General features: G+C 47.3%; 1 protein-coding gene across 5 annotated transcripts in view; it reads left to right on the top strand.

Moving 5' to 3' along the window:
• ANK1 (ankyrin 1) overlaps positions 1-24589 on the top strand; it is an 869955-nt gene that overhangs the window by 655638 nt on the left and 189728 nt on the right. The window lies entirely within an intron of this gene.

Genomic DNA, 24589 nt, shown 5'->3' with positions numbered 1-24589 from the left:
CACGTTTCTTGATTGGTGCAGCAACCATCAGATGGACCCAGGTGTAGGAGGCTGGCCTGGCTTGTAGTGGGTACCAAAGGTACTTACACCTTGTGCCAGGTCCAGTTATCCCTTATTAGTAGAATAGAGGTGTTTCTATCAGCTTAGGCTGATAGAAGGTAGCTATGGCAAAGCATCTTAGGCTGAACTAGGAGACATGTAAAGCTCCTACTATACCACTTATATCATATGCACAATATCATAAGAAAACACAACACACAGAGTTACTAAAAAATAAAGGTACTTTATTTTTATGACAATATGCCAAAAGTATCTCAGTGAGTACCCTCAGTAAGAAGGTAAGTAGGTAAGTAATATACACAAGTTATATGTACACAAACCAAAATTAGGTAAGTAAGAGTCAGAAAAGTAATGCAAACAGTGTAGAATTACAATATGTTGCAATAGGCAAGCATAGGTATAGGGGCAACACAAACCATAGACTCCAAAAGTGGAATGTGAATCACGATTGAACCCCAGACCTATGTGAGCTTGTAGAGGGTCGCTGGGACTGTAAGAAAAGAGTCAGGGTGTCCAAGATACCCCACCCCAAGACACTGAAAAGTAGGAGTAAAGTGCACCTACTACCCCCAGAGAGCACAATAGTCGTGATAGGGGGATTCTGCAAGAACAACAAACACCAGCAGTGCAGTGACAACGGATTTCCGGACCTGAGGACCTGCAAGGCAAGGGGACCAAGTCCAATAGTGGCGACAGTGTCCGGGGGGGGCAGGAGCCCAGAAAACCCCGGATTAAGGTGCAAGGAAGCTGCCTCCGGTTGGAAGAAGCTTGGAGTTCTGCAAGAAAAATTAGGACTAAGAACTTCTCCTTTGGAAGACAGATGTCCCACGTCGCGATGAAGCTTGCAGAGGTGTTCCCATGCAGAAATACCGCAAACAAGCCTTGCTAGCTGCAAGGGTTGCGGTAGAGGTTTTTGGGTGCTGCTGAGGACCAGGAAGGACCAGGATGTCACCTTTTGGAGGAGGAGACATAGGGGGCGTTCAGCAACTCAGAGAGCCCTCACAGAAGCAGGCAGCACCCGCAGAAGTACCCCAACAGGCACTTAGAAGAAGAGTGAACCGGAGTCCACGCGAAGTTACAAAAGAGGGTCCCACGACGTCGGAGGCCAACTCAGAGGGATGTGCACTGCAGGGCGGGGTGCTGGGGACCCAGGCTAGGCTGTACATGAAGGAAATCCTGGAAGAGTGCACAGGAGCCGGAGCAGCTGCAAATCACAGCTTTGCAGTCTAGCGTGGGGAGGCAAGGACTTACCTCCACCAAACTTGGACTGAAGAGTCACTGGACTGTGGGAGTCACTTGGATAGAGTTGCTGTGTTCCAGGGACCACGCTCGTCAGGATGAGAGGGGACCCAGAGGACCAGTGATGCAGTCTTTTGGTGCCTGAGTTAGCAGGGGGAAGATTCCGTCGACCCACTGGAGATTTCTTCTGAGCTTCTGGTGCAGGGTGAAAGCAGGCTACCCCCAGAGCATGCACCACCTGGAAACAGTCGAGAAAGCCGGCAGGATTAGGCGCTACAATGTTGCTGGTAGTCATCTTGCTACTTTGTTGTGGTTTTGCAGGCGTCATGGAGCAGTCAGCGGTCGATCTTTGGTAGAAGGTGAAGAGGGAGATGCAGCGGAACTCTGGTGAGCTCTTGCATTCATTATCTGAAGAATTCCCCAAAGCAGAGACCCTAAATAGCCAGAAAAGGAGGTTTGGCTACCAAGTTAGGAGGATTGGCTAACAAGAGAGGTAAGAGCCTATCAGAAGGAGCCTCTGACGTCACCTGCTGGCACTGGACACTCAGATCACTCCAGTGTGCCCCCAACACCTCTGTTTCCAAGATGGCAGAGGTCTGGGACACACTGGAGGAGCTCTGGGCACCTCCCCTGGGTGGTACTGGTCAACTCCCCTTTCCTTTGTCCAGTTTCGTGCCAGGGCTGGGGGATCCCTGAACCGGTGTAGACTGGCTTATGCAGAGATGGGCACCATCTGTGCCCATCAAAGCATTTCCAGAGGCTGGGGGAGGCTACTCCTCCCTAGCCCTTCACACCTATTTCCAAAGGGAGAGGTTGTAACACCCTCTCGTAACAACCTCTCTCAGAGGAAATCCTTTGTTCTGCCTTCCTGGGCCAGGGCTGCCTGGACCCCAGGTGGGCAGAAACCTGTCTGAGGGGTTGGCAGCAGCTGCAGTGGAGACCCCAGAAAGGCAGTTTGGCAGTACCCGGGTTCTGTGCTAGAGACCCGGGGAACATGGAATTGTCCCCCCAATACCAGAATGGTATTGGGGGGACAATTCCATGATCGTAGACATGTTACATGGCCATGTTCGGAGTTACCATTGTGACGCTATACATAGGTAGGGACTTATGTATAGTGCACGCATGTAATGGTGTCCCCGCACTCACAAAGTCCAGGGAATTCGCCCTGAACGATGTGGGGGCACCTTGGCTAGTGCCAGGGTGCCCACACACTAAGTAACTTTGCACCCAACCTTCACCAGGTTAGACATATAGGTGAGTTATAAGTTACTTATGTGCAGTGGTAAATGGCTGTGAAATAACGTGGACGTTATTTCACGCAGGCTGCAGTGGAAGGCCTGTGTAAGAATTGTCAGAGCTCCCTATGGGTGGCAAAAGAAATGCTGCAGCCCATAGGGATCTCCTGGAACCCCAATACCCTGGGTACCTCAGTACCATATACAAGGGAATTATATGGGTGTACCAGTATGCCAATGTGAATTAGTAACTTTAGTCACTAGCCTGCAGTGACAAATTTGGAACGCAGAAAGAGCATATCCACTGAGGTTCTGGTTAGCAGAGCCTCAGTGAGACAGTTAGTCACCACACAGGGAACACATACAGGGCACATACTATGAGCACTGGGGACCTGGCTGGCAGGGTCCCAGTGACACAAGGACTAAAACAACAGACATACAGTGAAATATGAGGGTAACATGCCAGGCAAGATGGTACTTTCCTACACCGGGCTACATAATCAAATGATTTGGTATTTGTTTTATATTGAGCTCAGTGAGGACTTGCACTGGGTACTGTTAAAGGATACTTGTGAGCTATTTTGGCTTTTTGCATTTGCTAGATCAGTCTTGTTTATTCAAATCACTTGTTGTGATGTGATTTGTTAAAGGTCTGCAACACTTGTTTTTTGCCTAACCCTTTGTGATTCCACACTCGGTCTTGACTTTGGTTCTCACTTTTCTAATGTGGTACCTTTTAGAGACAATGCACAGTAATACACTATACCTCTTGGCCCTGAAAAATTATTTCTGTTCGTAGTAGCCTCATTCATCACATGAGTGAACTGCAGGCATTGTCAGTCCAGCTGTCTTACACATTTTTCCAGACAAGCTGTTGCCGAGAACTTGAGCTGCATTTCTGCTGAAAGTAGTAACACCTTTACAGGTCAGGCAGGCTATCACCCTTCAAGCATTCCTTTCCTCCTCTTCTCTTGAAATTGTCGCCTTCTCAGAGGCACAAAATAGCAAGGCAGTGCAGAAAAGAGCCACCTGTAGGTGTACAGTCCTCTGCATTAAAATCTGCAATGTAATAGCTAATAACAGCTCTGCAGGGTTATAAACTCATTCCACTCATGCAAAGGGTGCCTATCTTGAATATCTGTCAGGCTGCTACATGGACATCAGTGCACACGTTCATAAAGCACTACAATCTTGACAATCATGTCCATAAGGATGGGCATATTTCCCTCCAGTCCTGCAGGACGTTTTGGTCTGAGCTATTCTACAGACCCATCCATCACCTGGGAGGAACTGCTTTGGTATCTAGTTGCAAGGTGAGGAATCTACGCTTAGGAGTATCACTCAGAACAGCAAATTACTTGCCGTCTGCAACACTTTCTCTGGTGGATACTCTATTAAACCGAAGATTTCTCACCGCACTCCCACCTCCTCGTTGTTTGAAATAGACTCTCTTCCATCTAAAAAGCTCCTGCCTAGGAATGTGCACACTATTAATGCCAATTCTCTGATTGGCTCTGTGTCTGAGGGTGTGGGTAAGCCGATGCAAAAAATTGACGTCAGTGCACGCTAGTGCCACTTATATTCAGCTCTTTTCATTTCTGGAGTGGAACGAACTCAGTGCAGAGCGGCATGGTCCAACCAAACAGTGCGCAGAAGTACTGCTTTAGAGTTTTTCCATATCCAATCTGACAGCTGGGTAATATTCACAAGCTGAGGAATCTGCAGTACCCCCAGAAAAAGCGTTACTGAAGGTAAGTAACTTGTTCATCTGGCATAATGTGGTCAATTTTTTGGCAGTATTAATTCACTATTTTGTCATTTTAACACATGAATACTACCTGGGCAAAGGTTTTAACCGCATTAACATATGTTTTACATCTGAATACAATCGTCACCTAAAATGTGAACAGTTAACCTTTGCATACGGTCTGCCACTATGTAGCGCCATGTTTTGCAGTTTCTCAAAGTAACGCTTAATCCATTTGCCTTAGAGACAATTTTTATGGACTCTGTAGATTAGATTATGCAGCGGTTGGTGGATTCGCTGATGTGGTAAATACAAGGTTAGGCAGAAAATACTGTGGCTAAATAACTTCAAAATTCAAGCGGCCTTGAGCATACATAATAAAAATAGACAACCACTAGAAACATAGGGTTAAAACAAGAAACGTCTTCTTTGGCCTTGGTGTGGGCATCTTTAAGGTCGAGCCTGTGCTACTGCATGCGCTCTTGCTTGGGAGACACCAATGTCCACAAAAAGGGTTTAGAGCCCGACCATTGCTTTCTATTTGTTGGCTTCACAGTCACTATTCTTTGTAGTCTCTTTGAGCGGCCAAATGTCATTTCTGATCCTTTTTTGGAGCACGAACCAAGCACAGTTTGATTCAGGCTAATCAGTGCCTGTCCGCTACTCCCGAAGTGATTGAGGTGCTATTTCTCCCACCCTCCCTCTCCCCCTGCCTGCTAATCCCTCCATATCACGTTTTTCTTGCTTTTTGGTGCACTTCAACCGCTGTACAGCGGCATTAGTTTCGGGTCAGTGCATGCTTTACGATACTTGGGTTAAAAGTCTAATAAATGTCAGCAGCTCTGAGTACAGAATGCCAGCCTCCTCAAAAATCCCCAAACACAAATTCTAGCTACAAAATCTTGTCTGTTCATCAAATCAGTAATAGATGTGAGTGTCCAGGCGTTCACCCAGCAGAGCTCGTTTCAATGCATCTTTCCCAAGAGATAACAGCTGTTGCGGGAACAGGTTTCCATCGACGTTAATGAAACATCCCCTTCCCCTGCAAGAAGAGATGTACTAAGCCAATTTTAGTCATTTTTATTTTAACTTCCTAGTCTAGGCTCAGAGTAGAAATGTCCCGCCAGAATATTCTGAAATTAGCTACACGCATCTTTGCCGCATGTCTTCCTCCCCGCTTATCTGCACCTGCCAGAAGGGTCCGGTGTTTCTGTGCGTGAGCTCAATCTCTGCATCACAAATAAAGCAATAGCCGCTATAACGCGATATCATGCTGAAGCGTTGTTCTTCTGCAGCATAAGTAAACCGCTCCCTCAACAAGTGATAACATAACGTTATGCATTAATATAAACAAGCATTGGCAAAGTCACAAGGGCCCGCCTATGCGACATCTGTTGCTTTATTAATTTTTTTTTTAGCCATGTTACAGAGCAGTGCTGGTTGCTGTGAAGCATGGCTAAAAGTACAAATAAAAATGCTGTGATGCGTCACTACTGGCTATGTCATAGCCCTTTTTAGGTAAAATAAAAATCCTAAAAGAGTTTAGAGCCCGCCCATTACTTAACTTTACTTTCTTTTGGCTGGCTCCCACGTCGCTTACAGTTCTTGTCTTCTTATTGGTCAGTGGATGCTCCTGCCTTCTGACTTCCTCCCGGGCTTCGGAGTTTTAGTCCAGGCCGTGGAGATTAGACTAAATACTGCCTCCTGTGTTCACTGTCCTTGCACTGGCCGCAGATACTCTTTTTTTTTTAATTTGCCACATGCACAGAGTGAATGTGGCTGGTGTCCTCTTAATGCCTCCGCAGTCACTCCACAGGTTAGACCCCGATCCCATGCTTAACAGCACCCCTGCTTGTCCTCCCCTACTGGAGAGCTCTTACTCAGCAGCAGCAGCTTGACCTCTTGCCCGCAGATTCTTAAAGGTCAGGGCTGCAGCTTTATTCTCCGCGCTCTACAGGCAGCCCATTCTGTGCCTCTGCCAGACAGGTACCAGAGCCTGGGACCCGCAGCAACTTGCCCGGCAGATTCCCTAAGCCGAGGCTGCAGTGCTTAGAGCAGGCCCCAGAAGAACGAGTTACTTACCTTCGGTAACGACTTTTCTGGTGGATACATTAGCTACCTGTGGATTCCTCACCTCATGAATACTCCCATGGCGCCAGCATTCTACGGAAATCTTCTTACTAGTCTCTGCACGTCGACGAGGACGTCACTGTCTCGCACGCGACGCCGTCTGACGTCATACAGGCAATAAGAGGTCCTCGACGACGTGCGGACGTCAGTACCAATCATTTTTTACGTGCATGAGAACAACCAGGCAATGCAATGAAAGAACAAAGCAACATCCATTATATTGTAAAAATACACCACGTTGTATGAATAACTGTAAATCTTTTTATGTACATATATATATATATATATATATAAAACTCTCTCTTTTAAAATATATACACACACCAAGTATATACATAAAGATATATACACATATACCTATATATATATAAATATATTATAAATATACATCTATCGCACCCTCAAGGACCAAGAGGAGCGCACTCAAGGATTACTTGGCAAGACCATAAAGGCAACGGGGAGGCGGGTGGGACCGTGAGGAATCCACAGGTAGCTAATGTATCCACCAGAAAAGTCGTTACCGAAGGTAAGTAACTCGTTCTTCTGATGGATACAACTACCTGTGGATTCCTCACCTCATGAATAGAGTCCCAAAGCAGTACCACGCCCGGCGGTGGGTGCCTAAATGGTCAAACCAAGAAATCCTGCAGCACTGACCGTGCAAAATGGCCGTCCCTTCTAACCTCAGAATCTAAACAGTAATGTTTTGCAAAAGTGTGAAGGGACGACCAAGTTGCGGCCTTGCAGATGTCGACCACAGGAACACCTCTGGCTAAGGCCGAAGTGGCCGACTTAGCTCTGGTGGAATGAGCTCTAATGCCCTCAGGAGGATCCTTCTTTGCCAAAGAGTAACATATTTTAATGCAAAGAACAACCCACCTGGATAGTGTTCTCTTGTGGACTGCCTTTCCTCTCCTCTTGCCCACGTATCCAATAAACAGCTGATCCTCCAGCCTGAAATCCTTTGTTCTATCGATAAAGAAGCTCAACGCTCTCTTTGGGTCCAGACGGTGCAGTCTTTCTTCCTCTTTGGAAGGATGAGGCGGAGGATAGAACGTGGACAAAGTAATTGCCTGAGCCAAATGGAAGGGTGAAACAACCTTCGGGAGGAAAGCAGCCTTGGTCCTCAACACCACCTTATCCCCATAAAAAGTTGTATAAGGGGGTTTTACTGATAAGGCCTGCAACTCACTCACTCTCCTTGCTGATGTTATAGCTATCAGGAAGACTGTTTTTAAAACCAAATACCTCAAGGGGCAAGAATGCATAGGTTCAAAAGGGGACCCCATAAGGAAAGTCAGGACTAAGGACAAATCCCATTGCGGCATAACGAATGGCTTTGGAGGATATTGATTTAGAAGACCTTTCAAGAATCTGATAACAATAGGGGATTTAAATAAAGATGGTTGGTCTGGAAGACATATGAAGGCTGACAAGGCCGATAAATAACCTTTAATGGTAGCCACTGCACAACCTTTTCGCGCCAGAGATAGAGCAAAAGACAAAACGTCCGATAGATGAGCATGTAAAGGATCAATCTGCCTCTCTCCACACCACGCAACAAATTTAGACCACCTATTAGCGTAGATAGATTTAGTGGAGTGTCGCCTGGCCGCTAATATAACATCCACTACCTCAGGCGGGAGAGAGAAGGAACTCAGGTTGCCCCGTTCAATCTCCAGGCATGTAGGTGCAGACTCTGGAGGTTGGGGTATAGAACCTGCCCCTGCGACTGTGAGAGGAGGTCTGCCCTGAAAGGGAGACGGAGCGGCGGGCACGTTGAGAGTTGGAGAAGGTCGGAGTACCACACCCTCCTTGGCCAATCCGGAGCTATTAAGATTACTAGAGCCCGGTCTTGGCGAATCTTCCTCAATACTCGAGGAATCAAGGGTATGGGAGGAAACGCGTAAAGCAACTGGCCGCACCAGGTCATTTGAAACGCGTCCCCCAACGCTTCCTGCATCGGATACTGAAGGCTGCAGAACAACGGACAATGCGCGTTCTCTCGAGTGGCGAACAGATCTACCCGAGGAAACCCCCACTTCTGGAAGATTAAACGGACTTGATCTGGATGGAGACGCCACTCGTGGTCTGCCGAGAAGTGGCGACTGAGACTGTCCGCACGCACGTTCAAGACTCCGGCCAGATGGTTTGCTATCAAGCAAATCCGATGGTCCTTTGCCCAGGACCATAGTCGAAGAGCTTCTCTGCAGAGAAGGTACGACCCCACTCCTCCCTGCTTGTTTATGTACCACATCGTGGTAGTATTGTCCGTTAGGACCTGTACCGACTGACCACGAAGGGAAGGGAGGAAGGCCTTGAGAGCCAGACGTACAGCCCGTAACTCTAACAGATTGATGTGAAAAATCTGTTCCTCTGGAGACCAAAGACCTTTGATCTCCAGATCCCCCAGATGAGCTCCCCACCCTAGAGTGGAAGCATCCGTTATGACTGTGGCCACTGGTGGCGACTGCTGGAACGGTTTTCCTTGTGAAAGATTGTTGCTTGCAATCCACCACTTCAAATCCACAGCAGCATCTCTGGAGATCTTGACAGTACCCTCTAGATCCCCTCTGTGTTGAGACCACTGCCTTCGGAGGCACCACTGAAGAGCCCTCATGTGCCAGCGAGCATGCGTGACCAACAGAATGCAGGAGGCAAAAAGACCGAGCAGACGAAGGACCTTGAGGACTGGAACTACCGCTCCGTTTCGAAACATTGGAACCAAATCCTGAATATCTTGAATCCGCTGAGGCGGAGGAAAGGCCCGACCCAATGTCGTATCCAGTACTGCCCCTATGAACAGGAGGCGCTGAGAGGGCTCCAGGTGAGATTTGGGCTCGTTCACCGAAAAGCCCAGGTCGAACAACAACTGGGTTGTTGACTGCAGATGACGCAACACAAGCTCCGGGGACTTGGCTTTGATCAACCAATCGTCCAAGTAAGGGAATACTGCTATCCCCTTCCTTCTGAGCTCTGCCGCAACCACCGACATCACCTTCGTGAAGACTCGAGGTGCTGAAGTAAGACCAAACGGAAGGACCGCAAACTGGTAGTGTTGCGATCCCACCACAAACCGGAGATACTTCCTGTGTGACTTGAGTATCGGGATATGAAAGTAAGCATCCTGCAAGTCGACAGACACCATCCAGTCTTCCATGTTCAACGCCAAAAGCACCTGTGCTAGGGTCAGCATCTTGAACTTTTCCTGCTTGAGGAACCAATTCAAGATCCTCAGGTCCAGAATTGGTCTCAAACGACCATCCTTCTTGGGAATCAGGAAATACCTTGAGTAAACTCCTTGACCCCTTTCCTGCTCCGGGACCAACTCCACCGCGCCCTTTAAAAGGAGGACTTCCACCTCCTGTTCTAGCAACAGGAGGTGTTCTTGTGAACAATACGAAGGGCGGGGCGGGATGAGGGGCGGAAACTCCCGAAAGGGAAGGGTGTAGCCTTTTCCCACAACACTGAGAACCCAAGTGTCCGACGTAACAGTCTCCCATTTGGTGAGAAAATGCTGTAATCTTCCCCCTACAGGAGAGGAGTGAGTGGGAAATGGTGGAAGCCTAAGGCTGCTTCCCCTGCTGCACCCCGCCAGAGGATGAGGAAGAGGCAGAGTGCTGCTGAGAGGCTCCCCTGGTGCGGACCCTACCCCTCCCCCTAAAAGATCTATAGGGGTGGGAAGAGGCAGGTTGCTGATATCTTCCCCGAAAGGAAGAGGAGGAAGAGCCACGCCCAAATCCACGAAACCTCCTGAAGAATCTGGAAGAGGCCGTGGAAGAAGGAGCTTGGAGTCCCAACGACTTAGCCGTGGCCCTGCTCTCCTTAAAACGTTCCAAGGCCGAATCAGCCTTAGCCCCAAACAGTTTGTCCCCATCAAACGGGAGATCCAACAATGTGGACTGTACATCTGCCGAAAAGCCCGAGTTACGTAGCCAGGCCTGTCTCCTTTCCACCACAGTTGTGCCCATTGCTCTGGCTACCGAGTCGGTGGTATCCAGTCCCGTCTGGATAATTTGGGTCGCAGCAGCCTGGGCATCAGAGACAAGATCCAAAAGACCCTGGGGAAGCTCTGTAAACGAAGAGGAGATGTCATCCATCAGAGCATGAATATACCTCCCCAGGATACAGGTCGCATTAGTGGCTTTTAACGCCAGACTGCAGGACGAAAAAATCTTCTTCGACTGCGCCTCTAGCTTTTTTGAGTCTCTGTCCCCAGGCACCGTCGGGAAAGAACCAGGCGCTGATTTGGACGAACAGGAGGCCTGCACAACCAAGCTCTCCGGCGTAGGGTGCCTAGATAGGAAACCAGGATCAGTTGGAGCCGTCCGATACCTCCTGGCCACGGCTCTGTGAACTGCTGGGGAAGATGCCGGCTTCTTCCACACCTCTAAAACCGGATCCAGCAGAGCGTCATTAAAAGGTAATAGAGGCTCCGCCGCGGCTGAGGCCGGATGCAACACCTCTGTCAAAAGGTTTTGTTTCGCCTCCACCACCGGCAAAGGCAGGTCCAAAAAACTAGCTGCCTTCCGTACCACTGTATGAAAGGAAGCAGCTTCCTCGGTATATTCCCCCGGGGACGAAAGGTCCCACTCAGGGGAAGTGTCCAGCCCACTGGCCGACTCCAGTCCACACAGCCCATCACCCGAGTCCTCTAGCTCTCCTTCCTCTAGGGCTCGTTGGTACTCCTGCTCCTCTAGTACCCGGAGAGCACGCCTCCTTGAATGCAGTCGTTGCTCAATCCGCGGAGTCGACAACACCTCCGCTGAAGTCGGAGATCGGCGCCGATCTTCCGAAGCCACCGACGCCACATCCGGCGCCACAGGTAACTTCGGCGCCGACTGAAGAGCAGATGAAACGGATGGACCCACCGGAGTCACAGGCCGAAATCTCGACGTCGACGGGATGGAAATCCCTGGGGCCAATCCCTCCGAAGCCATCGGAGCGGCCACCGGCGCCGACACTGGCGCCGAGCCCACGTTCCCAAACGGGAGAAAGGGCATAAAGGGTGCCGGCCGAAGAGGCGCAGGATCACCCAAAGAAAAGGCCAAAGGCCCAGCCGGAGCACCCCCTGGAGCCATCTGTTGGAAGATGGCATACATCGCATTCAAGAATGCGGAACTATCGGCTCCAGGGGTGGGAAAAGCCGGATACTGGGGTGCCTGACTCGGAGGCGACCCCGACGCCGGCCTCGGCGTCTGCGCCGGAGAAAACACCTGAGGCTCCAATACCTCAATCACCGACGCCTGTCCAGGCGAAGTTGGAGACGTCGGAGAGAGCAACGGCGTCGAAGGATGCGGCGTCACCGTGGGGCTGACCTCCCATGTCCTCCGGCGCCGATCCGGAGATCTGGAACGAGCCTCCCTTGAATGACGCCGAGATTCTCTACGGCGCCGGGAGTCTCGATGACGCCGATGTCTTGGAGAAGACTTTTTCTTGTGATGCTTCTCCTTTGACTTGGCCATAAACAGCTTCGCCTCGCGTTCTTTAATGGCCTTCGGATTCATGTGCTGACACGAATCACAAGTCGAGACGTCGTGGTCGGAGCTCAAACACCAAAGGCAATCGGAATGAGGATCCGTCACCGACATCTTGCCTCCACACTCACGACAAGGCTTAAATCCAGACTTTCTCTGCGACATTATTTCCACAGAGAAAGAGTACGCAGCAAGATATACACTGTAACCGCAAGAGTAACAGTTGCTCCCTCGAAGATAACCGTTTCGAATGCACGGAAAAAAGGGAACTGACGTCCGCACGTCGTCGAGGACCTCTTATTGCCTGTATGACGTCAGACGGCGTCGCGTGCGAGACAGTGACGTCCTCGTCGACGTGCAGAGACTAGTAAGAAGATTTCCGTAGAATGCTGGCGCCATGGGAGTATTCATGAGGTGAGGAATCCACAGGTAGTTGTATCCATCAGAACAGCCAGAGCCACGGCCACTCTCAGTGCTGCCTACTACTACCCCCGCCCCTCCCCACACCCAACTGGGGACTCAGCTCTGGCCGCTAACTCCCTGCTCCCTAGCAACTGTCTGCCATCCCGGTGCTCTCTGTGGAGCAGTGCAATTGGATTGGAGTGGGGTGGATTGGATTGGAGTGAGTGGATTGGGGTGGATTTATTTGGGTTGGAATTCATTGGAGTGGGATCGACTGAGGTGGAATGGATTGGGGTGGGGTGGATTAGATTGTTGTGGATTGGACTGCAGTGGGTGGATTTTTTGGAGTAGGGAGGATTGGATTCGGTGGATTGGACTGCAGCTGGTTGGACTGGAGTGGGTGGATTGGGGTGGACTGGATTGGAGTGGGGTGAGTTGGATTGGTGTGGGGTGGATTATTGTGGTTTGGAGTGGGATTGATTGGACTGGAGTGGGGTGGAATAAGGTGGTTTGGATTGAAGTGGGGTGGACTGAAATCGGGTGGGTGTATTGGATTGTATAATGGAATAGGGTGGAGTGAATGGATTGGAGTAGGGCAGATTGGATTGGATTGAATTCGGGTGGATTGGATTTGATTGGAGTGGGGTGGGCTGGACTTGAATGGTAAGGTTGGATTGGAGTGGATGAATTAGATTGGTGTGAGGTGGACTGGGTTGGAGTGTGGTGGACTGTTGTGGATTGGACTGGAATGGGGTGGGGTGATTTGGAGTGGAGTGGTGGATTGCAAATAATAAATTAGTGGATCACTCATTGTATGTATTTCCTGCCATACTCTTAACTCAATACCTTTTATGTCCATAAATACACTCTCATTATTTTTAAGTTGATTAAAATAAAGAAAACGTCACTATGCAAAATACATCCGACATTCAGGTATAGGTTACTTTTACTGCAACCAGTTTTCTGAAACATTTACAAGTCATATTCTTATTTTTGATCACCCATACAACCATTTTCAATACCAAAATTTTAAAACATTTTACAGGCATGTTTATCACTCCATTGATACAGATACAACTATTATGATGGAAAGTTTGTGAATGCATTGCTGTTGATTTCTCATAGATAATCCCAGCCTAATTTTCTATAGATGATCCCCACCAACGTGTGTTTTGTCCTATTTAAAGACTTCCTCAAGGCTGATTAAAAATACAACAAATAAAACTGGGTTATAAACATGCTCTTTATTTCTAATTAACAAATTAAAACCTCCTTTTTGGAGAAAAATGTTATTATACTCCAATTGTGAGTTAAAAGACCGTCCAAACGCACGCCATAAAACCTGTGTGTCCTGTAACCCCAACCTGATGTGCATTTACTATATGTAAAAAATGCATTAGTTAGATCTTATGAATGAACCTGAATGAATGAAGACAGTAAGAAATATAATTCCTTCACCAACACCTGATCATCCATTGGGTGGATTAGATTGGTGTGTGGTAGATTAGGGTGAAGTGGAGTAGACTGTGGTGGACTGGAGTGGGGTAGATTGGGATCGACTGGATTGGGGTGAGGTGGACTGGATTGGAGTGGGGTTTATTGGTTGGGTTGAACTGGAGAGGGGTGTATTGGTGTGGGGGATTAGAATGGGGTGGATTAGGTTGAGTGGGGTGGACTGGAATGGAGTAGGGTGGATTGGTGTGGGGTGGGTTGGATAAGATTGGGGTGGATTGGAGTGGGACTGGATTGGTGTGGGGTGAGTTTGATTTGGGGTTGGGTGGATTGGAGTGTAGTGAATTAGGGTGAGTGGTTTGGTTTGGGGAGGGGTGGATTGGATTGACGTGGGGTGGATTGGATTGGAGTGAGGTGGATTGAGTTAGGTGGATTGGAGTGGGGAGAATTGTTTTGGCGGTGGGAGGATTGGATTGCGGTGGATTAGGGTGAGTGGGGTGGATTGGATTAGAGTAGGATGGATTGGTGTGGGATGAGGTGGGTTGGACTGGAGTTTAGTGGATTGGGTTGGGGTGAGTGGTTTAGTTTGGAGTGGGGTGGAGTAGACTGGAACGGGGAGGGGAGGACTTGAGTGGTTTGATTGAAGTGAGATGGAGTAGACTAGAGTGGGTTGGATTGGATTGATGTGAAGTGGATTGGACTGGAGTGAGATGGATTGGATGGGGTGGATTGGTTTGGGGTGTATTAGTGTGGGGTGGACTGGAGTGGATTTGTTTGGAGTGGAGTGGATTGGGGTGTGTGGCACGATGATGTGTGAAAAGCATAATTTAGGAAATTACACATAAAAAAGAAACAATGTTGCTTTGCAATATTTATAACACGATAATCCTCATCTTTTGAGAACAGCGCAAAAACAAAACAAAAAATGAGTGCAAAGTTAGAAAAGAAGAGTTGGCAAAATGAAATAGTTAACTATTGAAAATAAAACTTTAAAATTGTGCTTGTCCTGCGGGCACGTTTTTGTCAGACAGGCGTCTTCTGTTTGCAGAGCTCTAGAAGTTAAAAAGAAGTACCTCAATCACGTCAGGAGCAGTGGACGGGCGCACTGATTAAGTTGAATCAATCAGTGCTTTGTCCCTGTTCCATAGAAAGGAACCGGAATGATGCTTGGTCTGTAGTGACCAATTACGAGGCTTTTAAAAAAAGTGCCATGCAAGCCAACAAATGGTAAGCAATGGGCAGGCTCCAAGCCTTTTTTGTTAACAACATTGTCTCGCAAGCAAGATTGCAGGCTCAGCCCTAAAAAACACTTTAAAGTCATATAAAGTATTTCAGTCCTTTATAAGAGCACAAGTTACATTGCACAAATGCACATTTTTTGGCAAGGGGTTTGGTGTTTTTTTAAGGCACTGGGGAGATTATGTGTTTGGCCAGAATCACAGGATGTTGAGCCAACGCGGAAACTAGAGCCCAGTTCCCCAAGTCAACAGCTCTTTCCTTTATGCCACAGATTTATTATAGTCATCTGCAACATGCGAAAACAAAAAAAATGAAAAAGACAATTCGCACGGGCATAACCTTTGGCTTTGCCAGTGCTTGTTTTGTTTACTTACAGCTGTGTTGTACTGCAGCCAGTCTGCTGTGCAACATGAGTGAGAACCACTGACAGTCACTGGATGTCGCATAGGCGTCACCCGCTGGCTTTGCAAATGCTCGTTTGTTCTATGACTGTTTCTTTTGGTCACCCATTTAATGACTACACAGAAAAACACTGCGGCTACATAATCGCACAATTGCAGCTGCCATGATTAAACATAATAAAGATGGGCAGCCACTAGAATCCCTTGGATAAAATAGGAAACGTATTCTTTGGCATTGGTGTGGGCATTGTTTTGTTTTATTGCTTTTTTTCATCCATACATATTGTGTTTGATACCGGCACTCCAGTCCTACTTCCGTTTCCTTCTTCCCAAACTAATAGCTCTGGATTTCACACCTTAACCGACGCAAAGAGCACATTATTTCAATGTAGCCTTACCTGTTGGATTTGCCAGTGCCTATTTTGTTGGGAAAGCTTGCACTCCTAGATTGGCTTGTGTCTCATGTTCTGGATGAGCAAAAGCGCTGACTCGGTACCTTAGTGTTCATGATTCCACAGCTATGTTTTCCTAACATAGATATGTGATAGTCCGTGTTTACCAGACGACTGAGGGCGGAAGAAAATTAGTTACTTACCTGTAACTGCAGTTCTCCAGTATTGGTATCTTTCATAGATTCACATGCTTGAATCATCCCCGTCGTCGAGGTGGGAGCCTCACGGTAAATTTAAATATATAAAAAGCAGTAAGTCAGTAAAATTAAAACCAGTAGGCCCAAGTAGGCCTCATAAGGTATTTTACAGTCTATCCACTTTGTTTTGTGAAAAGACCCAAACTTGAGTATCAACCAATCAGGATTCAGCCCCTCCCAAACACTCCCAACAGAGGCTGAATTCCCTCAGATTTTCTATTAGGAGTGTGAAGTTTAATATCTGTATAATAGGGGAGCCTCTGAGGGGAGGAGGGTGGGTCGCATGTGAATCTATGAAAGATACCAATACTGGAGAACTGCAGTTACAGGTAAGTAACTAATTTTCTTCTCCAGCATTGGATCTTTCATAGATTCACATGCTTGAATCCGAGTAACGAGCAGTAATGTTTTCTTACTTACTGAATTACATTGACTGTAATTCCATCGTAATTCTATACGTGATGTGATTCACATTAGTTCAGTTTTAAATATGCACTTACATATAATTATATTTATATTCACAAACATACGAATATAAAAGCAATAAAATGTGTGTGGCAAGAAATCCTGACACAGTTTATGCTACTATTATGGAGAATACGACACGTTAAACAGTAGAAGAAAATGAACCATTAATGACCATACCTCGAGTGTGGTGGTGGGATGTGTAAGAGGCTCACCTTAACGAAATAGATGCCTCAGCACTGCTTGTCCCACTGCTGTATCGACCTGGTTTGTCTCCTCTAGACAGTAATGTCTTGTAAATGTGTGTTGGCTGGACCATGTTGCTGCTCTACAGATGCTATGTAGTGGTACACCTGCAAAGAGTGCCGCTGAAGTGGCTACCGATCTTGTAGAGTGGGCTCTCACCTTGGTGTGGAGCGGCTTTCCTGCTTTTGAATGGCAGAATTGAATCGCCAGGCCAATCCATCTTGCTAAAGTTTGTTTGGACACCGCGTGTCCCTTCTTTGTTCCGCCGAACGCTACAAATAATTGATCCGACTGGCGGATGGCCTGAGTTTTCTGTAGATAAAACTTTAAACATCTTTTAATATCGAGAGAATGTAATGTTCTTTCCGCCACTGTTTGCGGATTTGGAAAAAAGGTTTTTAAGATGACTGGTTCATTTAAATGAAATGTTGAGGGAACTTTCGGAATGAATTTAGGATTTGTCCGCAGGATGACACCTGAGTTTGTAAACTGGAGGAACGGCTGTTTGATGGTGAAAGCCTGAATGTCACTGACTCTCTTTGCCGAAGTAAGAGCTAACAGTAACGCTGTTTTCCATGCCAGGAATTTTAGGTCAGCCTTGTGGATCGGCTCAAAAGGAGCTTTCATGAGTTGCATCAACACAACATTCAATGACCATAGAGGCGGGGGTTTCCTAATTGGCGGGAAGACCCGAAAAAGGCCCTTCATAAATTGTTTGACAATTCTTGTGGAACACAAAGAGAGTCTATCTGGTGATCTGCGGTATCTGGAGATTGCTGCCAGATGTACCCGTATGGAAGAATATGCAAGTCCTGATTTTGCCAGGAGCAGGAGATATGGAAGTATCTGTTCCGGAGTAGAAGATAAAGGATGTATATTTTCCGCTGCACACCAAACACAAAACCGTTTCCATTTAAGTCTATAGGTTTTGTTGGTAGTGTCAGCTCTAGCTTTTGCTAAGATGTCTCTACACTCTGGGGAGATTTTGAGATTTAAGTATTCATTGTGTTCAGGAGCCAAGCCGACAAATGAAGAGACGACGGATGTGGGTGTGTGACTTGTCCCTGGTGCATCGTTAAAAGAGTCGGACTCTGTCTGAGTGGTAGATGTGGTCGTTCGGAGAGCATGAGGAGCTCCGTATACCATATTTGTCTGGGCCATCTGGGAGCTATGAGTAGAAGTCGACACCCCTCCGTCTTCATTTTTCTGATGACTCTCGGAATGAGCGGGATCGGAGGAAAAGCGTAGGCATAAACTCCTGACCATCTCATCGAAAACGCATTCCCCCACAAATCTTTTTGGGGAAGCCAACTTGCGTAGAACTGGCATTTCTTGTTCTCGAGAGTGGCAAATAGGTCTAAGTTTGGTTTGCCCCATAATAGAAACAGGCCATTGAGAGTTTTCTGGTCTAGCTCCCACTCGTGATAAGGAATTACTGTCCTGCTCAAGGTGTCTGCTAGAACATTGATCTGTCCTGGCACATGCTCCGCTTTTAGTGAAATATTGTGTTTGATGGCCCATGTCCAAATTTGTTGGGCTAGCTGCGAGAGTTGTAGGGACCTTGTGCCTCCTTGCTTGTTTAGATAAAACATGCTGGTCATGTTGTCCGTCCGGATTAAGACGCTTGAACATTGTATCTTTGGCAAGAAAGCTTTTAGAGCTAAGTGTATTGCTTTGAGTTCTAGATAATTGATGTGGAGCTGGCTCTCTTGCTGATTCCAGATTCCGCTGATTTGCAGGTCCTGGCAATGTGCACCCCATCCTTCGAGAGAGGCATCCGTTGTTACTATGTAACTTGGTGTTTGAAGAAGAAAAGACAGCCCTTTTGAGAAATTGGTTGGAGTCGCCCACCACCTCATAGTGTTCTTCATTAGAGGCGTTATGCGAATCTTGTCTTCGAAGGAGCCGAGGACCTGTGTCCATTGTATGTCCAATTGCTCTTGCAGGGGTCGCATATGGAGCCTGCAATCTGGGACTAGCGGAATGCACGATGATATCATTCCGAGCAATGATTTGTAGATGCGGACTGAAACAAACTTTTTTCTGGATAGGTTGTTTGCCAACGAGGTTAGCTTTTGTTTCCTCTCGTGTGATGGGTACGCTTTGCTGCGTACGGTGTCCAAAATTGCTCCCAAGAAACTCAATTCTTGTTTGGGGTATATCTGAGATTTCTGGTAGTTGACTACAAACCCCAGGCTGTGTAACAAATGAAGGCAATAGGAAATATGATTTGTTACTTGGAATTTTGAGGGTGCCTTTATAAGCCAGTCGTCCAGGTAAGGGAAGACCTGGATACCTGCCTGGCGAAGATGTGCTGCTACTGGAGCTAGCATTTTTGTGAAGATTCTGGGGGCTGATTTGAGACCGAATGGTAGAACCCGGAATTGGAGGTGCATACTTCCTACCCTGAACCTTAAAAATGTGCGATGGTTGCGATATATGGGGATATGAAAATAAGCATCCTGGAGGTCTAGGGATGCCATCCAATCGCCCGTGTTTAAGAGACGCAGGACATCCTGCAACGTTACCATCCTGAACGATTGTTTCTTTAGAAACTTGTTTAGTGCTCTCAAGTCCAGGATGGGGCGCCATTCTCCTGAGGGTTTCTTGAGAAGGAAAAACCGGGAATAGAATCCCTTGTTCCTTTGAGATAAAGGGACTGGTTCTATTGCTCCTTTTGTTAGCATTATCCTTACTTCCCTGAGAAGTTGGCTCAACCTCAGAGGCGGTGTACCCGATGGAGGGACACTCGGTGGTGTTTGGATGAATTCCAGAGTATGACCTCTGGTCACCACATCTAGTACCCATCTGTCCGATGTTATAGCCTTCCACTTGGGGAAATAAGAATTGATGCGACCTCCGACCTTCAATATTGATTGGGGAGGTGTTGAGATTATCCGCTGGTCATTGCTTTCTGCCTGTATCTCTTGCTCGGGCAGCTCCTCTTCCTCTAGCCGGATGTTTGTAAGCTGCAGCTGGTGGTAATCGATAATGCTGCTGTTGTTGATGGTGCTGATGTCCTGGTCCTGTGGAGGAAGATGTATATTGTGACCTGTATTGTTGGTATCCACCTCGAAAGGAGTAATTACCTCTACCCCTTGCTCCACGAAAAGGTAGTTTTTTATATTGCAGGGTACCTAGGGATTTTGCCGTATCGGTATCCGTCTTGATAGCCTGCAGCATATCATCGACATGTTTGCCAAACAAACTCTCTCCATCGAAGGGCATGTCGAGAACACAAGTCTGGACTTCTGGTCTGAATGAAGTAGCTTTAAGCCACCCTTGTCTGCGCAGGACTGCTGCTCCAGCTAATTGTCGAAAGCCAGTGAGGGAAATATCTATTGCACTGTCTATTATCTCTGCGGAAACCCTTTCTCCCTCCTGCAAGACCTTTTTAGCTTCCACCTTGATATCTTCTGGCAGTGAATCTACAAAAACGGACATGTCTGCCCACATCTGCCGATCGTACCTTCCCAGGATGGCGAGGGAATTTGCCGCCTTGACCGTTACTGCAGCAACCGAGGAGAATTTCTTACCGATATTGTCTAGTCTCCTTCCCTCTTTGTCTGGGGGAGACGCAATAGGTGTAGAGGGGTTTTTGGATCGTCGTTGAGCCGCCTGTGATATAACCGAGTCAGGTTTCGGTTGTGAGACTAAACAGGCCGGAGAATCATCTGGGGCCTTGTATTTTTTCTCTAGCCTTGGCATTTGTGAAGGCACTGTTGCCGGGTTTTTCATTGCCTTCAAACCCTCCTGCCACAAGAAATCCACAATAGGTATGGCTCTTACAGATCTCTTTGATGGCTCTTTAAAGTCATACAAAAAACACTCAGTTTCATGGGAAACAATTTCCAGACCAAAACGTTTCGCCGCTCTCTCTATGATATTATGGAAACCTCCTATGTCTTCTGGAGGAGAATCCACTGGAGCTGCTGGAGGTGGAGATGGTGTGGGAACGAGATAGTCGTCCCATTCACTAGCCGCTGAATCTGCTAGCTCGCCCTCTTCCCTTTCGTCGTCCGACGAGAGGTAAGCTTCCGGAGCTTGGCTAGTTACAGGTCTACTAGCCTGTGGCGTTTCGGAAACATTAGTAGTTTGAGCTTGCTGGTAACTCTGAGGTCTAGGTGGCGTGGACTGAGTTGACGGTGGGAACCTTTTATAGTAGTCCTTCAACATATGTTGTAAATCTGTCACTAATGTGCTAGGCATAGCTAGAGGCGATGGTTGGTTTGCCTGTGGATAAGATGTTGAAGCATAACTATGCTGGTAATGTTGATCCTCTTCTTCATCAAACTCTTGACATTTGACATTTAGTTGGGACGGGCTACTAGCTGCCCCAAACATGCCTTGAACGTCATCATCCTCATCGTCTAAAAGATGTTGCGGTGGGTATGGCAGCACCTTACTTGGTGATGTATGCATCGGCAAAATGTCAGATGGCTTGTCCCCTATATTAATAAGGGAAAGGGGTAAGAATCTGGTGGAGTCCTCATGATGGTATGAGGAATGAGCTGGTGAAATGTCCAAAGGTTTGTAAATTGTTAATGCTGTGGTGATCGTAGGATCCATCGTCGACGGTTCCCTCGTCGACGGTTCCCTCGTCGACGGTTCCCTCGTCGACGGCTCCCTCGTCGACGGTTCCCTCGTCGACGGCTCCCTCGTCGACGGTACTGTCGTCAACTGTACTGTCGTCGACGGGTCTCTCGTCGACGGGTCTCTCGTCGACGCTTCCGTCCATGACTGCGTCTTTTCCTTAGTCGACGGTCCCTTCGTCGACGGGTATTTTAGCGACGACGGTCGCTTCGCCGACGTAGTTTGCGTAGATGGGAGTGCCCTGGATGATTTGTGAACCCAGGAGGCCTCCGCTGTCGACGATGTGGTTGCCGACGAAGCTCTTTTGAAGATTTTTGCAGTAATAATCGTCGTCGATGACAAAGGCGACGACGTCATAATCATCGGTGAGGATGGTGTTGTGAACGTCGACGATACCGTGGTCGCTGTTACCGTCGACACTGTCGTCGACGGGCCGGTCGTCGACGGTTGTTTTTTCACCAAAAAGAGTTTTTCTGACTCTTTTTGTGGTGACAGAGACAGGGATGGTTTCTTTGAGGTGCTTTTCCGGTGTAACGGCGTAGTAGGTTCTGAATGAACCTTTTTTGGTCCATGTTTAACTGCCTCTTCAGTTAAGACTTGTTTAGTCTTTTTGTGCATTTTTCTTGGTGGTTCATCCGCACCTCTATCTCTCTCACCTGTTCTTTTCTGAGGGCGAGAAGTTTGTGGTGACTCTTCGCTGTCTGATGAAGGATGCTCTAAGGCTTTCTGTTTTTGCAGCCATAAGAGAAGTCTACCCTCTCGGTCTTTGAGGGTTTTTTGACTAAAGGTGCGACAGATTTTGCAGTCTCTCACCTTATGGTCTGGATGAAGGCAGTAAATACACTTCTTGTGGGGGTCATCAATATGTAGTCTCTTCTTCCCACAGTTGTCACAGTCTCTGAACAGACCCTTCTTTGCCTTTTCAGACATAGTAAAGTTGTAACTAGTTTCCTGAGAGAAAAAACAATCTTCAGTCAGAAAATAGGAAAAAAAAAAAACTGAGCAGAGCTCAGGGAGACTCCCTTCACACGACGTGCGGTAGAAAATCTGAGGGAATTCAGCCTCTGTTGGGAGTGTTTGGGAGGGGCTGAATCCTGATTGGTTGATACTCAAGTTTGGGTCTTTTCACAAAACAAAGTGGATAGACTGTAAAATACCTTATGAGGCCTACTTGGGCCTACTGGTTTTAATTTTACTGACTTACTGCTTTTTATATATTTAAATTTACCGTGAGGCTCCCACCTCGACGACGGGGATGATTCAAGCATGTGAATCTATGAAAGATCCAATGCTGGAGAACTCAGTAGTATAGATATTCGAGAAAGACAGAAACAGTTTATTAACACCCTTCCGAACAAGGGATTCAAGTAGAAATTACCCCCCATATTCTCCTTGATCGCCACAAAATACATTGATAACCAACGCATCACATTTTAAACACAAGGAGTATACTTTGAAAATAGGGCCTTTGGCACAACCACTGGCGTTTCATCCGCTGGCACTGTGGAATACGTGGGACGCTGCAAAATCCACTTGTCACCAGCGGTTGTGTGCTGAAGTCGGTGGTACACAACAGCGGAAGGAACACCAAGCTGTCATCAGTCCACGGTGGCAGTGCAAAGAGGCCACCTCGGCGTGACCATCTGCATTAATTTTCCCGCTCGCCAAACGGAATCGCAAGTGCACAAGGGTCTGTTTGCGAAATTACCCTGCTTAAAAGGGCTGTTTGTTTACATGCTCTGTAAACATGACAGAAGTGAGTGCAGGTGTTTTTTTGTTCGCCCTCGACAACTAAAGCTTTTAGTTCTCCGGGGCAAATCGAGACACTTTAACATTCAAGCCACTGCACAACGAAGAGTGGTCGGGGAAGCATTGCTACTTAACAACCCCCATGACCATGGGAGCCCAGAATACAAGAACACAAGAGGGTGGTTCAGAGAGACAATATGAAACTTGGAGGCCACTGGCACAGTGCAACGGGTTGATCTGGGGCACAGAACGACATTACCAACGACCAGAGACCAGTACACTTAAACCTGTCACATCCATACGCTGGCTGCACGCCGTAAAAACATAATTATTTCATCCACTTACAGTGTAGACTGGTAAATCTCTACCTACATTTTCTTTTATATCTAAGCTGAATTTACAGCCCTCTGGCCATTTACGTCCCAGATCACTCACTTAGCCAGACCCAATTAGAAGGTGAATAGCAGAAAAAAGTATGTATACTAAAAGGGAATAGCTTGTACAGGGATTTTAAACATTTACTTTAGGATGGCTATTACAACACCTCTGAGTGGCTATGGCTGGTAAGGTGCAGAGAACAACATCTCAGGGTGAGCTGTGGCTCCTGTTGACCATCGAAGGTGAGTTATATGAAGCAACACCAGAGAGCCCCGTGACAGCCATAGTCATACTGCGGCGACTATGGCTACTGGGTTAAGACACATAAACCAACACTGTATGGTATGGCTGGTGAGATACATGGAGTAAACCCTCAGGATGGTATGGTTGATGAGGGAGTATTAATCATCACCTCACTAGTGAAGTGTAAAGGTCAGCAATCCTGGGGCTACGGCTGTGACACACAATGAGCAGCATTTATTGCAGGATGGTGAGAGACAGAAAGAGGCTTTTTAGGTCAACATGAGAATCTGAACATAGGACTGGTGAGGAAAAACTCCTATCCATTGGGTTTAGTTTCTCAGTGTACAATTACAAACATCGGACAAACTTGTAAGAGCAATCTTGGTCCCACCCCACAAGGGACACTACAGCCTGAACTGCTGGCCAGATCCCATCTACTCGGTAACAAAGTATTGCAGCTATGTTTCAGTCTTGTACCCTTACCACTTGTACCTGGGTGATTCACTGAATAAAATGTTCAGGTGTGGAAGGAACTCTTGAATTGATCTCAACCACTAGTAATTACTTGCATATGTTGAGTCGTGGGTCCTGCACTCGCCTTGCCATAAGGACTCAAGTTGCTCCTCACTGTCCACTAAGGGGGAACCAGTCTCTGGTTGCCTCTGTTCCTATTTCTAAGTGGACTTAGCCTAGCAGTTTGGGCTGCTCCGTCCCTTTTTGTGTGTGACCAAGACATTTACATATATCTGGTCCCTCTCTGTAATGGAACCGCTGTAAACAATGGAATGGAACACTACCTATATCAATTACTGTGCGCATCATAATTTCACACATTTTAACCATAACATATGTTATTCAACTCAGTGCGGTACGCACAGCAG

The sequence above is a fragment of the Pleurodeles waltl genome, chromosome 11 (assembly GCF_031143425.1).
Source record: "Pleurodeles waltl isolate 20211129_DDA chromosome 11, aPleWal1.hap1.20221129, whole genome shotgun sequence".
In the NCBI taxonomy this organism is placed as follows: domain Eukaryota; kingdom Metazoa; phylum Chordata; class Amphibia; order Caudata; family Salamandridae; genus Pleurodeles; species Pleurodeles waltl.
The sequence above is the reverse complement of the archived record's forward strand: the minus strand, read 5'-3'. Positions and strand labels throughout refer to the sequence as shown.